Source organism: Rissa tridactyla, chromosome 11 (genome assembly GCF_028500815.1).
Source record: "Rissa tridactyla isolate bRisTri1 chromosome 11, bRisTri1.patW.cur.20221130, whole genome shotgun sequence".
NCBI classification, from domain to species: Eukaryota; Metazoa; Chordata; class Aves; order Charadriiformes; family Laridae; genus Rissa; species Rissa tridactyla.
Window position 1 is genome coordinate 14,008,402 of NC_071476.1, and position 12,530 is coordinate 14,020,931.

Here is a 12,530-nt window from a genome sequence, read left to right on the forward strand (position 1 = left end):
TCACCCACCCGATCGGAGGATTTGCTCAAATATTCAAAGTAGGGAAGAGCTAGCACACAGTTTTCCACCACAATCCAGATACAGCTATAACAATCGGGACCCAATTTTCAGTTACCAAAAGGAAGCCAGTAAGATACGGGACTTTACAGTACATGCACTAAACTGGGATTGAGGGCATTGAAATTTGTTTCCTGATGCTGTCAAGTCTCACGTGTGACCTTGAGAAGTTCGTGATCTCTCTGGAATTTACATTTGGGCACTCCACACAATAATGATTTCTGTCTTTTCTACATATATTGTAAACTCTTCAAATCAGGGTTTGCCTTATTACATGCTTATTACAGCAAAAAACCCCAATTAAGTACCAAAACCATCGTTGTTCTCCAAGTTTCCACGATATATAAATACACTAAGAATAATTTGAGCCTCCAAATCATACAAGTCAATGTCAGGAGACATTCTATCTCGTTAAAGAGAATGTCAGGAGCCTCTTCATCCCACTTATTCTGCAATTGGTGAACATTCATCCACCTCACAGTGGGTAGAAACACCTCTCACTTTCAGAAGATACGATATTTTTATGCACACACTTATATGCAGCTGTTATTAAGAATGCAGTCACATCATTTTTTATTCTAATAGTGGGAGTACATAATCAGTTCAAGTGCTGCACTAGTAAGGAGAATTCAAGACAAATTATAAGTCATAGATAATTACTATTAATAGAAAATATGCCTCAAGGAGAATGGAGTTATTAGATAAACATCATTGCAGTGCTTAGTAGCTCAGGAGTAGATAAAAGAACGGAGAATGATTTGCTTTGGGACTCCTCCACCCTGTAGTAGTTGAAGGCATATCTTTTTTTAGAATCCTTTCTGTTCCTAGCCACATAAATGCAGATTTTGTTTTAGAAGAGGCATGAGAAACTACAGAACAGTGCCATCTTGAAACAGTGCGATATTTGGTATTGTTGCAGGAGACGCAATAGCTCCTCTGCCAAAGCCAAGGCTCGCACTTACCCGTGCGCACTTTTCTGCCTCAACTGATCGCGGCAGAGCCTCCTTACAGTGATACTGCTGAAAACAGGAATTAGTTCTCAGAAGGAAGTTTTTGTGTACATGACCTGGCTACTTTAGATTTGAATTTGCGTAGAAGTGACATAATTTGCTTGCTGTTTTCAGTTTTATGCCCTGTACTGGAAAAAAAAAAAAAAAAAATCTTTCCAAGCATGCCCTCCTTCCTCTCAGCCCTATTTCAACTGGACAACTGACTGTCGTTCTTCCAGATGGCAGATACTTCTCCTTTACTTTAGTATTAAAGAAGAAATTAAGAAAAAAAAACCTAGAAGAAATATCTTTTCATCTTGAAGAGGAAAGCGTGACTATTGAACCACCTGATTTGCTTGACACACTGGTGTAATCTTTGATTGACCCATATTTCCTCCAAACATTTGGTGGCTGGCTTCCCTTGCCAGCGCTCTGGGAAGGGCTACCTTTAGTGTCGCACGAAGCAAAGCCATACCAGCCAGCCCACGTTCAGCCCTACAGCGGGTGGCTGCTGGAGTACCCTACTGGAGCACGTCTAAGGTGGGAGACGAGAGGCCAGAATGGCAATGCTTTTGACAACCTGAAAAAAATAAATCAATAACTTACTAACACACCCCCTGAAATGTCTCGGTGCTAACAAAGAACAGATTATTAACCTGACACATCAAAAGGTTTTAAAATGAATGTCTCTCTATTATACTGTCCAAACTATTGAAAAAATTGCTTGTTTAAAAGACCCTTTTACAGAGAGAAAGGGGAAAGAGATCACTGCAATATTTACCTTTCTACGTTGAACATACCTGGTGTTATTATGAATCCTTCCCCCTTCTGTAACTAAAAGAAAACAACATTTTCCCAAGCTATTTAAAAAAATTACCTGCAGCTGTTTTAGACTAATCCCTTTGTGCTATTTGAAATCAACACGTTTCCTGTAAACAAGAAAGGTTTCTTCATTGTGGCTTCTGTGCAAGAAGAGGAAAAAGGGAGGCAAAGCAGAAAGATGAGGATTGAGGAATCTGGGTCCAGGCGTTCCTGGCAGACACAGCGGGATTACACAGCAGCGCCCTGCAGACAGGAGGGCGTCTTTGGTAAGCAATATCTACCCCAGATTGCTCTGTTTGCTTGTTCAGGTGGAATAAATAGTGCAGGGTTATATATATAAAACTTGTGTTCTTAAAAGGAGATCTTTTCTTCTTAAGTTCTATTCTTAATATACTTCCAGTATTTCTGGCAATCAATGACATCACACTTTATGATAATTCTTGATAAATTAGCCTGATTTCACACTGCTTTGTAGTCAAGGACTGCAGAAGAGAAATGTCTGGCATTTTCTAGTCTGTGTGCCCGTAGGCAAGGTAAGCGTATAGAATATATTCCACTGAAAATTTCCTTGGCTTACAAGTATTTCATGTTTCACAGAAGGCTGATGTATCACCAATTTACAAATCTCATTCAGTGTGATTTTTGTAAAAGCAGAAGACTAGGTAATTTTAGAAAACTGAGCATTATATAGGGCATCTAGGAAAAGCAGCATTACAAGTGTTCATGCCTGGAAAATGAAACCATTGTTGCTTACAGAGCGATGCAATAAATTCCTGAGAACAGCTATTTTTCACCTGATCCCCTTTTTAACATTGGTTCTTTCTGAAAAACTATACAGGGGAGGATGCACAGCCTCCCTGAACCACAAGTAATTACAAATTGTCTTTTTCACCCCTGAAATTTCTCATACACCTTTTGCTCTTCCTTTTCCCTCCGCCTCCAAGGCTGGCCAGGGTGCGTAACCGCGTTGGCTGGGATGGCAGGGAGCTGATCCCAATGGGATATTGGCCTCCACAAGGCTGCTAGAAGCTGAGGAGGAGCACTCAGGCAGCAGCAACATGAGAGTTGGCATAAGCACTCTCTTCTCTGCTTTTTGTGAGTGAAAAACAGTCCCCACGGGAGTTAGACCATAAATCACAATCCATATAACTGCTTGTTTGAGTCTCTGTCACATTATATGTGACTTCCCAGACACAGTTCTGTGGCGTTTTTATCAACACATCAACACAAGCTCACAGACGCGTAACTCCCCCATCGTATTGAACGGCGGTGCCAGGTTTGGCACAGTTTGATCACCCTCTGTGTAAAGACACGTCTCAGAAGGGACATCTGTGAACTCAAGTGGGAGGCAATGACAGCCCTCTCCTGCCAGCTGGCCGAGGGGCAGCATGGATGTCAACTGCGAAACATCTGTTTGTCCACCTGCAAGAGCCGTGGTGGCAAGCTGCTTTCAGAGCAGTGGGGGAAAGATACAAATGTATATTTTCTAATTATGCAATTGCACTCTCCTGCCTATTTTCCATTTGGCAAAGCAGAGCAAATTGGCACAACTAGAAGTTTTGCTTCACTTACACCCACATGGATCAAACCGGCGCCTGCATTACAGAACAGAAACAATAGTCAAAACAATTCCCAACCTCTACTCGCTGTAATGACAAGAGATATGATGTCTAGTACTCTGATGCAAAGAAACTTAGTGCTGTAACAGAGAAGAAATGACGTGAGGAAATATTTAAAGCCAAAGGCTAGGTTCCATGATACATAAAGGTTTTCCCTTTTATAAGTCACAGGAGTCAGAAGTGACGTGATTTGTCTTTGAGATGCTTCACAGAAGGGATAGTTCACGAATCAGGGAACCGATGGAGCAGCCCCGGGATGCGTACCCCTCCTTGTTGCCCTCACTGGCCACAAACCTGGACAGAAGCTTCATGGTGCTCTGCACAGTTCTACTCTTAAATCCTTGACAGCTCGACTTCTGCACAATGACATCGGCTAGGTACACAAATACGTACTCAAAGTAGAACCTGAAACAGCTCGGTTTGGTCCTTGCAGCATGGCTATTCTCCACCAAAACACGGGACGATAAAAACCCCTTATTGCAGTTCTGGACCCTGAAATACTTCTCTATACAAAATACAAAGTAGTAAGGTGTGACAGCAAAGACAGGAACTTCAGCAAGCCGTCTTAATTGTCATACTGCATTCAGACTCACCGTCTGAACAGCACCCTGAAACTCTCAGTTGGTCATTCCTAAAAGCCTTCATATGAAGCAAAATGACACATTAAGAACAGTCACACAGTAATAAGTTACCTCCTTCATCCTACCAGTATTTAAAAAAATAGGTTCTAAATAAGCAATACTTTTCAACGAAAGACTTTTGAGACAGAAACTTGGGCAAATAAAATACAAAATGAAAGCACGTAGCTCTTCCTGCCAGTGTCCCAGTCATAGCTAGTCAGTCAAAGCCTGAAAAACATGCACCTGTACAGAAAGTGGAAGGATCCACGTTTAAAATAAAAAAAAAAGCGAGGTGGAAATCATTAGATAAGGCCTTCATATTTCTGAGTGACCCCCACCCTCCCTTTGAACCAGGGGGTATCCACAGTGAAATCCATCGTTGGAGCTGAGCTTGTCAAAAGCTTTCAAACCAGATTTTCAGGCTCTCGCTGTTGATACTTGGAGCTGTATCTCCAAGGGAGGACAGCTGACAATGAAGTGCTGTCATTAAGACCATAATACTAAACTTCTGTTTCAGGAAACAACAAGCAATGTAACATACAAAAATAGTTACAGATATTCAGGATTGTTTTGTTGTTGCTTTATGTTTAATTTTGTTGGCTTTCTTAAAGATGGGAATATCTCTTCCAAAACCAATGTTTGAAAAGTATCCTCACAAGGCTGACTAAAATTAGAATGAATAGAACTAGAATAAACACAATTTCATATTAGTTTTCATCTGTTATTATTTTCAGCTCTCCATTTAACTGGGAATGATCACGAACAAAATTTGTTTCTCTTACTAATGATACAGTCCTCTTACTCTTTCATGTGGGATCACTCGGATTGAAACACACTAATGAGGCTTTCAGAGCTGAGCTCCCGTTTCCCACTTTCTTTGAGCGCTGCTTCAGACAGCAGATTTGCAATTCGTGGAAGCAGAGAAGAGGAAGAAGCTTTAAAAAACGAGCGCAGGGCAGGTCCGAGGGATGATCCTCAGGATGCCCCACCGCCTCGTAAAGCAAGGAGGCTGGGGTGGGATGCCAGAGAAAGGAGTCTGAGCTACCTGCACCCAACAACATGCCAGCAGTACCTAATGGTTAGGTTTTCAGAGGCATACAGCACTCCTTAATTTACACAGAATCGGGGAGGTGACGAGCAATACAGGACCATGCTACACCTAAGCAATTCAGCTGTGAACCCAGCGCTTCCAACAGGCCGAGAAGCAGAGAGACACTACGAATGGCCAAGAAAGTCTAAAGGACTTTGCTTGTACAGAACAATAAAGCGCTCACGCTCAAAACCAAACCAAAACCAGTCAGGCAGATACTTCATTATTCCATAATAGGTTTCTGGTCAAGACAAAATAAAAGTGAGGAATATGATGTCTTGTTTTCAGTAACGTCCTTTGCCAGCAAGAGCAGAGGTATTAATAACAAGAGCCTAAGCAAGATATAACCGAGTTTTAGGTTAAGAAGCTTTTTCTACTCCTATTCATACACTGGAAATACATTTAAAAATCTAGAATAGAGCACTTAGAAGTCAAGAAGCCTACAGTTACGGAAAAAACTTAGAATCAGAAACTTACTCAGAAAAAGCACGAGAAGAATGCAGTTCTAAAAAGGACAAAAATAAAAACCTGCAAATATTAACAGGAAGGCAGGAAGAAAAAAAAAATAATACCAAACATCATTCCAAAGCTTTGAGAAGGTGATTTCAAAGGAAACAGGGAGATAAATGGATGACAACATGCATATTAATGAGCCCAAAGCAATTCTCAATTACAGTTCATTATCATTAACCATTTGAAAAGTAAAAACCAGATAAACAACTCAGCCTACTCTAGCAGGAGTTGAAAATTGCCTGGCAAGAAATGCTTCCCTCTCAGGAATTCTAAGTAAAGGCAAAGGGCCCCTGAATGTAACACTTAGGATTCAATTCAGATAATGAAAAAGGCTTGGGGAAAGGGAAAATTGTGTTGCATTATCCAGAAGGACATAAAGTAAGACCCAAAGACAACACGCTATTCATAATATTCTGAACCCTCCGTCAAATACATCCTCCCATGCTGGCTCGCATTAATTCGCCCATCTGAGCACCAGGTTGCAGTGCAGCTCCCCTGACCTCTCCACCTTCATTTAACCTTAGCATCTCACACCCAGCCCCGCTCATTCTGAAATAATGCCCCATCAGCAGGTTTTAGGGTCTGCTGATTGTTTTCTTGGTGCTCGCTGTTGTAGAAACCTTCCCTGAAGGCTGCTGACTAAATACAATTCCCATGCAACTGCATACATGCCGGGGATCTAGTCACAGCACACACATTATAGGCTCAATGTCAAGAATTTCTTGCCTTGTAAGTATAAAATGAGTCACCTGCCTTGTTTAGATCCTGAATTAAGTTTTGGAAGGAAGAAGGATATCAGAAGGGGACAGGATTTAGAAACTAAAAGGGCAAACTAAGGCTGGTATAGAGAAGCTTTGAGAGGCAAAGACTCATCATACTTACTGTAAAGAGTACAACCTTCTCTCCTTCTCTATTTGTCACACCAAAGAAGTTTTAGAAACTTTCCTGCTCCTCTCAGAGCCTGTGGCTGACTGACATGGTAAGCCCAAGCCACCACTCAACCTCCTTGGGACAAGGGTCTAAAAATTAATAATTTGCAAAAACCTGAAGGGGTTCGGACAACCTGCAGGAGCGGGAAATGAGGAAGTGGCGCATGTATCGCTCAGCAGCTTCTCATCTCTGCCATCTACCAAAACACCCAGGTTTTGCTCTTGAGAGTCTAGCATCAAGCATTTAATTTACAGACCAGACGAAGCACCAAGGGAAGGTGCTGGTGCACCCTCCTGCAAACTAATTGAGAGTTTGGCACCTCTGAAGAGATTCCTAGAGTGCTGCCTTGGAGTCAGCTCCTCTGCTTCCCCAGGGAGGCTGCCCTCCATCGAGGCCATCTGCAAGGGTTTGTGCCTTGTGGATGCTGTGGGCGTCCCTCTGTGGCACAGAGGCTTCAGGCACCATGTCCACTGCGCCCAACGGCATCCCCCGCAAGTGGAAGGACCCCACCACCATGGTGCAGGCAGCACTGCCACGTTCAGAACTTCATCGTTACTGTCATATGTTTCAAAAGTATTTGATCTATGCACTAATTCTATTTCATGCGTATTCAAAAACAGTTATTATCTACTACAAAGCTTCAACAATAGACAATTTACGAGCTCATTTCCACGAGGCTTTGGACCACTCAGAGAGGTGGGACTGTCACGTCTAACACAACTTCTGTTTCACTCCGAACAGATGTATGTATGTGTCAGGAAAACAACTGGAAAAAGACGAGCAAAGAAAGAGAAATCTTGCAATAATGCCATAGTAAAACCAGAGAGGTTCAATGGCATTACTTTTTTTTTTTCTTATTCAATTTTATTTTCTTTTATTTTTCTTATTTGCAAACTTCTACCTTTTGGTAAATTCTATGTATTCTTGGTATTTTCCCTCCTTTGATGTTACAAAATCTTCCACTTTCATAGATCCAAAGCAGGAAACCATTTTGCTAACCTCCAAATTTAAGCCTTTTATAATTGTAGCTTGAAAAAAAATTCATATCCTACCACTGGGTCAGCAGCCAAATCATCAATGATTCCCTTGATGTCAGAAATTTTCACTGTAACATTTCTAAAGTAAGCTGCTTTAAACTTTTATTGCCATCCTGCATCTAATAGAGAGGGAATAAAGCATTTGTCTAACACTAGACAATTACAATTTCTATGAACATTTTATTTGTTAAAAGAGTTTGTGCATACCATCAGAAATATAAACTGTTTGGCTTTATTTAATGACACTGTATGATGAAGTTCGCAGACAAAGAATTTGTTCAGAAGTTCTGTTTCTTTCAACAGAAGACCATAGTTCTTGCTCTTTGTAGTGGCGTTCAGCAATCATTCTGTTCCGTACAGCATGGCCTTCATACTGCTTTTTTTTCCCCCCAAAGCTGGTCTTGTCTAGTCCTAGTCAGAATTTCAAAACAAGTGCTAAGACTTGGAACACAGAGGAACAAACCCACAAATTTGAAACCTTTTCTTTAGTGAAATTAGCAGAACCAATGCCCAGTTCTACACAAACACTTCCAGCACCTCTAAGTGAAAATAATTTGATTTTCCTAACTCTTAGTACACTAAGCAAGGAAATGTACTTATATGCAGTTGTTCAATATTTGCATCGGTCACTAAAATTTAGGAATTGTATCCTGATATTAAAAGCATTTGATTACTTTAAAAATATCCTTTCAATAAATAATTACACAGCAGCTTCTGTGTAGTCCATAAATCTGATTTCATTTTTTTAATTCACTGTTGGAACACTGTGGGATTCTTTTCCATAAGAATAAATACTTTCCAAAGCAATTCTTCTTTTTTTTTTTTTTTTTTTCCTTAAAAGTACATGGTCACTACAGAGTTTGGGAAAACAGAGCAAAAATAATTGATCTGGACAAAGACCTTTTTCATTTTTGCAGACATCCTTCAAACACTTAAACCAGAGTCAACCTATCATAAGCTCTTTGACTGAGAAGGGCTCTAATGACATTTCTTTTAGCAATTAACAATACCTGTTCTGCATTCAAATGTGTTTAAGCAGGCAGAGCTAGGGTAGAAATCAGGGAATAGAGAAGCACACAACAATTACAAGACCTATTCAAATAACAAACTCGTCTTTTAAAATACCTCCCTACACACATCAAGTGCACGACGTTCAGGTAACAAGCGAGAAGAATGCTCTAAAATTACTTTCCCACGCAGAAATTTTTACATAGGATTATCACCATTTTGTATTTGTTCATTAGAAATTTTCTGCTTCATTTACAGGAGACCTGCTCAGATTGACACAATTTACTGGCATCCCGCCTATTTATGAAGTTTCATTTACTCTTCACAGTGGCAGTACGATTTGTATGACTCCTGATAAAGAGGTGATCTGGAGTAATCACAAAACTCAGCTACTATTCTCCCATTCTTAAAGTCACTGTCATACACAGCATTAGGGGAAAGAAAAAAGAAAAAAGCCCATAATCTATTTGATAATCAATTTTTTTCCCTGCAACTTTCATTAACAAAGTTCACTATTAAAGACATTTTCTGCTCTATTGCTCAATATTACAACTACGCTGCATTGTTTAATTTCAGAAAGACACTTCAATGTAACATCTACTGTTGAAAACTTCTTGCAGACTACCAAGCCAACAAAAGTTTTGCCATTAATTTCAATTAGCATAAGCTGTCAAATTCATATTAAGAAACATATTTTGCCGATGTGCCAGTAAGCAATGCGATTATAGGGGTGTTGTACCCATCTATCATTTCACTGCATTGCTATTGCAATAAAACATTGGGTTTAACTAAATGCTTTGATGTCATCAGCATCCATGAAAATGGAGCATAACGAATGTGTGAATGGGAGACCTCTCCAATCTGGAAGTTAATTTGCATGACATTATGACCTTGTTTGCATTGCAGAATAAGAAAATATTCCTTTTAGAAAACACTGGCATTTTGAATACCCAGGAAATGCAGTGCTGAGATCTTAATAGGTTATTAATTACATTTCAGCTTCCCCAAATTTTTCCAGATGGGTGTAATATAAAAGAAAAGAAATTTGTATTATGGGAGAAAGGGTAGGGTTTTTTTCTTTAAAGATCCAGGAGAACAATGATAACACATATTCAGAGAACAGTATCAAGCTACTGCCAGTCCTCCCTATTAATATTGCACTACATTTTAGAGGAATACACACACTGTCATTTTCTCTAAGAATTTATATTGTTCAGGAAAAAATTATTACCTGTATTTTCAGCTTCATAAAAAGCTGAATATTGTTGGTGTGATTATATTCATTAACGAATGAATAGAATGAAATAAGGCAGGCATAAACTTGTTTTCATCCAACAGCACAAAATGTTCAGCACTTACAGCTTCAAGAAAGAAATAATAGTTTACTACCCTCAAACAGAACTAAAAGGAAAAAATAAATTAGGACCAAAGCTCTAGCCCTTAGTTACGACTTGCTTCGGCTCGCAGGGGTCAGGCCGAGAGCCCGTGCCATTCTGCTGCCCTCCCCATCCTGGTAGCTGACCTAAGGCAATCAGGAGCAGAGGTGCTTAATTGAGAGCAGCGAAAGGGAAGCCTGTGGCCAAGAAAAGGCTGAGCGGCTCCCAGCTCCTAACGACAACGTTCTCAAATGGATCAGTTCGGCACGCGTCCCATCCTGCCTAAGATGCTGACAAACCGGACTGCTCCAACGAGAAAGCAAAGAAATAGACTGCAGATGCACACTCACATTTGGTGTTTAGGGTAAATGATATTTTCATGCACCAAGGTCTTTTTTACTAACGGAAACTAAGCTCCAGAAGTATTTTGAGAAAGTATCATAAATCCTTCAACCCTATAAATCATGCCATTGCATATGAATATACAGCTGCTGTTATCTGCATTTGGGAATTCATCGTGAGGTTCAGGATGCAGCACACTTTCCCTAAATGCCCAGCTTCTAGACTGGCTGTTTGAAAGCATTCATTCACAACACAAGAAAAAAACCAATATTTTTGTGCTGAGGTTAAGTACTTCAGATTCTGCTCCAAAAAGAGACATAACTATCCTTAAGGCAGGGAAAAGATTATCTAATGGCAGTCCACTGCTAAAGATTCCTATTTTCATACAGAGCTATCTTCAAAAAGGAACTCGTTTGCTGGAAAATGGTACTTATCAAATCACAGTCTGACCTTTTCAAGAACTCAGAGATGCAGAATCTTCCAATAGCTGGTCATAACGTTCCTATTTTTCTACTTATTCTTTTGCTTGTATTCTCTCCAATATGTTACCATGCTGCTCTTAATGAAAATATTCCCAGAAGTACCTCTGTGAGAGCAGAGACAAGCGTGGCCAAAAATCAGGTGGGTCATTCACAGCCCTTGAAGGAGAGGGGAACGCCACGTGCCTGCAGGCCCAGGAGCGCACACAGCCCAGTCCTGTGGACAGGCTCAGCCCTGCCCCTTTCAGGTGGGATTCACACATCATTCAGACATACGGCACACTACGGGAATCTGCAATCTCTCATCTCAAACTTAGTCATGTATCCAACTTATATCCCATGAGATTCTCTGGCTATGCAATTATTTGGTCTGTAAACCAAATATTAGCTGTCTTCAGGGAAGGGGGTGGGCACTTCATTCAGAAATGCAGAGGACAGAAATTGGAGGAGAAACCTAAAGGACTTCTCAGAAAGCAGTGCATGGGAGGAGGGAGGTCCTACCTGTAGTCGTGCTGGGGACAGACCTGCAAGGGATACACCACTCTCTCTGCTTTCTGTTGTGGACATTTCCCCTTTTCATTCCTGCTGTGTTGTTCTTTCCCTGTGCTTCTTGCCTTTGCTGCTTTCCAGACTGTTTAGAACTTGTCCAAACTGCCAAGTGTCGTGCCTATTTGACTGTGATATCTCCTCTTCCCTGAGGAAGTACAGGGCTGTTTCCTCTGATCCTTACCTTAGAGAGGCCATCTTGTGCTAATTGGATGCAAAAGGTAAAAAAATATTTTTAAGTGACTTCATTTTCATAAGACATTGCCAATGCTACGTTACACGTAGGACATTAAGCTTTCATTCAAAGGGGAAAAAAAAAATCCTTTCAATTTTTTATGTGCACAGAGATGAGTTCTGAAATTTTTGCAGAAGTTTTCTGCCCTGGCTGACAGCTTGTGCCAGCAGGTCTGAGTTTATGCAAAAAGCGTGATAAATCCCAAACACATCACTTCACAGCATACAGACACCACCCTGGAGGACTGCTGGGTGCACAGCGGGAGTAAGCAAACGCTGGAGACTGCTGGCTGTATCTGAACAGAACAGGAGGTGCGATTCACAGCATAACTGGAAGTGCTGGTCTTCCCCCATCATCTCAGGAGAACTCCAGCCTTTATCTCCATTCTTGTGTGGCCTGCTCCCCTGCAGCACAAGGGATGGAAGGGCGGGCTAGGAGGGACTCACATGTCAATTTTTGCCATGATCTGGGGACACCTGCGCCCAGTTAAATAACAGTGTCGTGTCCTGCAGTTCAGGCATAGTCCACTCGACCCATCCAAGCAGCTGTCATTCAACTCCTGCAGCATTTAAAGTGGTACTGAAAAGGGGACTAGTAACACACACATTGCTTCTGACTTCAGCAGCAACATCTGAAGGATAAGAGTCATCAAGACTTTTTTTGTTGTTTTGATGGAGGAAGACAGTTCAACCTGAAAAGGAGCAACTAGGGAAAATTTAGGCAAATGACAATTTAAAAAGGAACTCGAAAATTTGCAGATAAACTACAGAAAGCTCACTGAATAAGCTTCCAAGATTTGGATACTTCATAAAGCCTCTGGGCTCTTGTAGACTATTGCCCCAGCCACTTTCAGAAAAAAATATACTC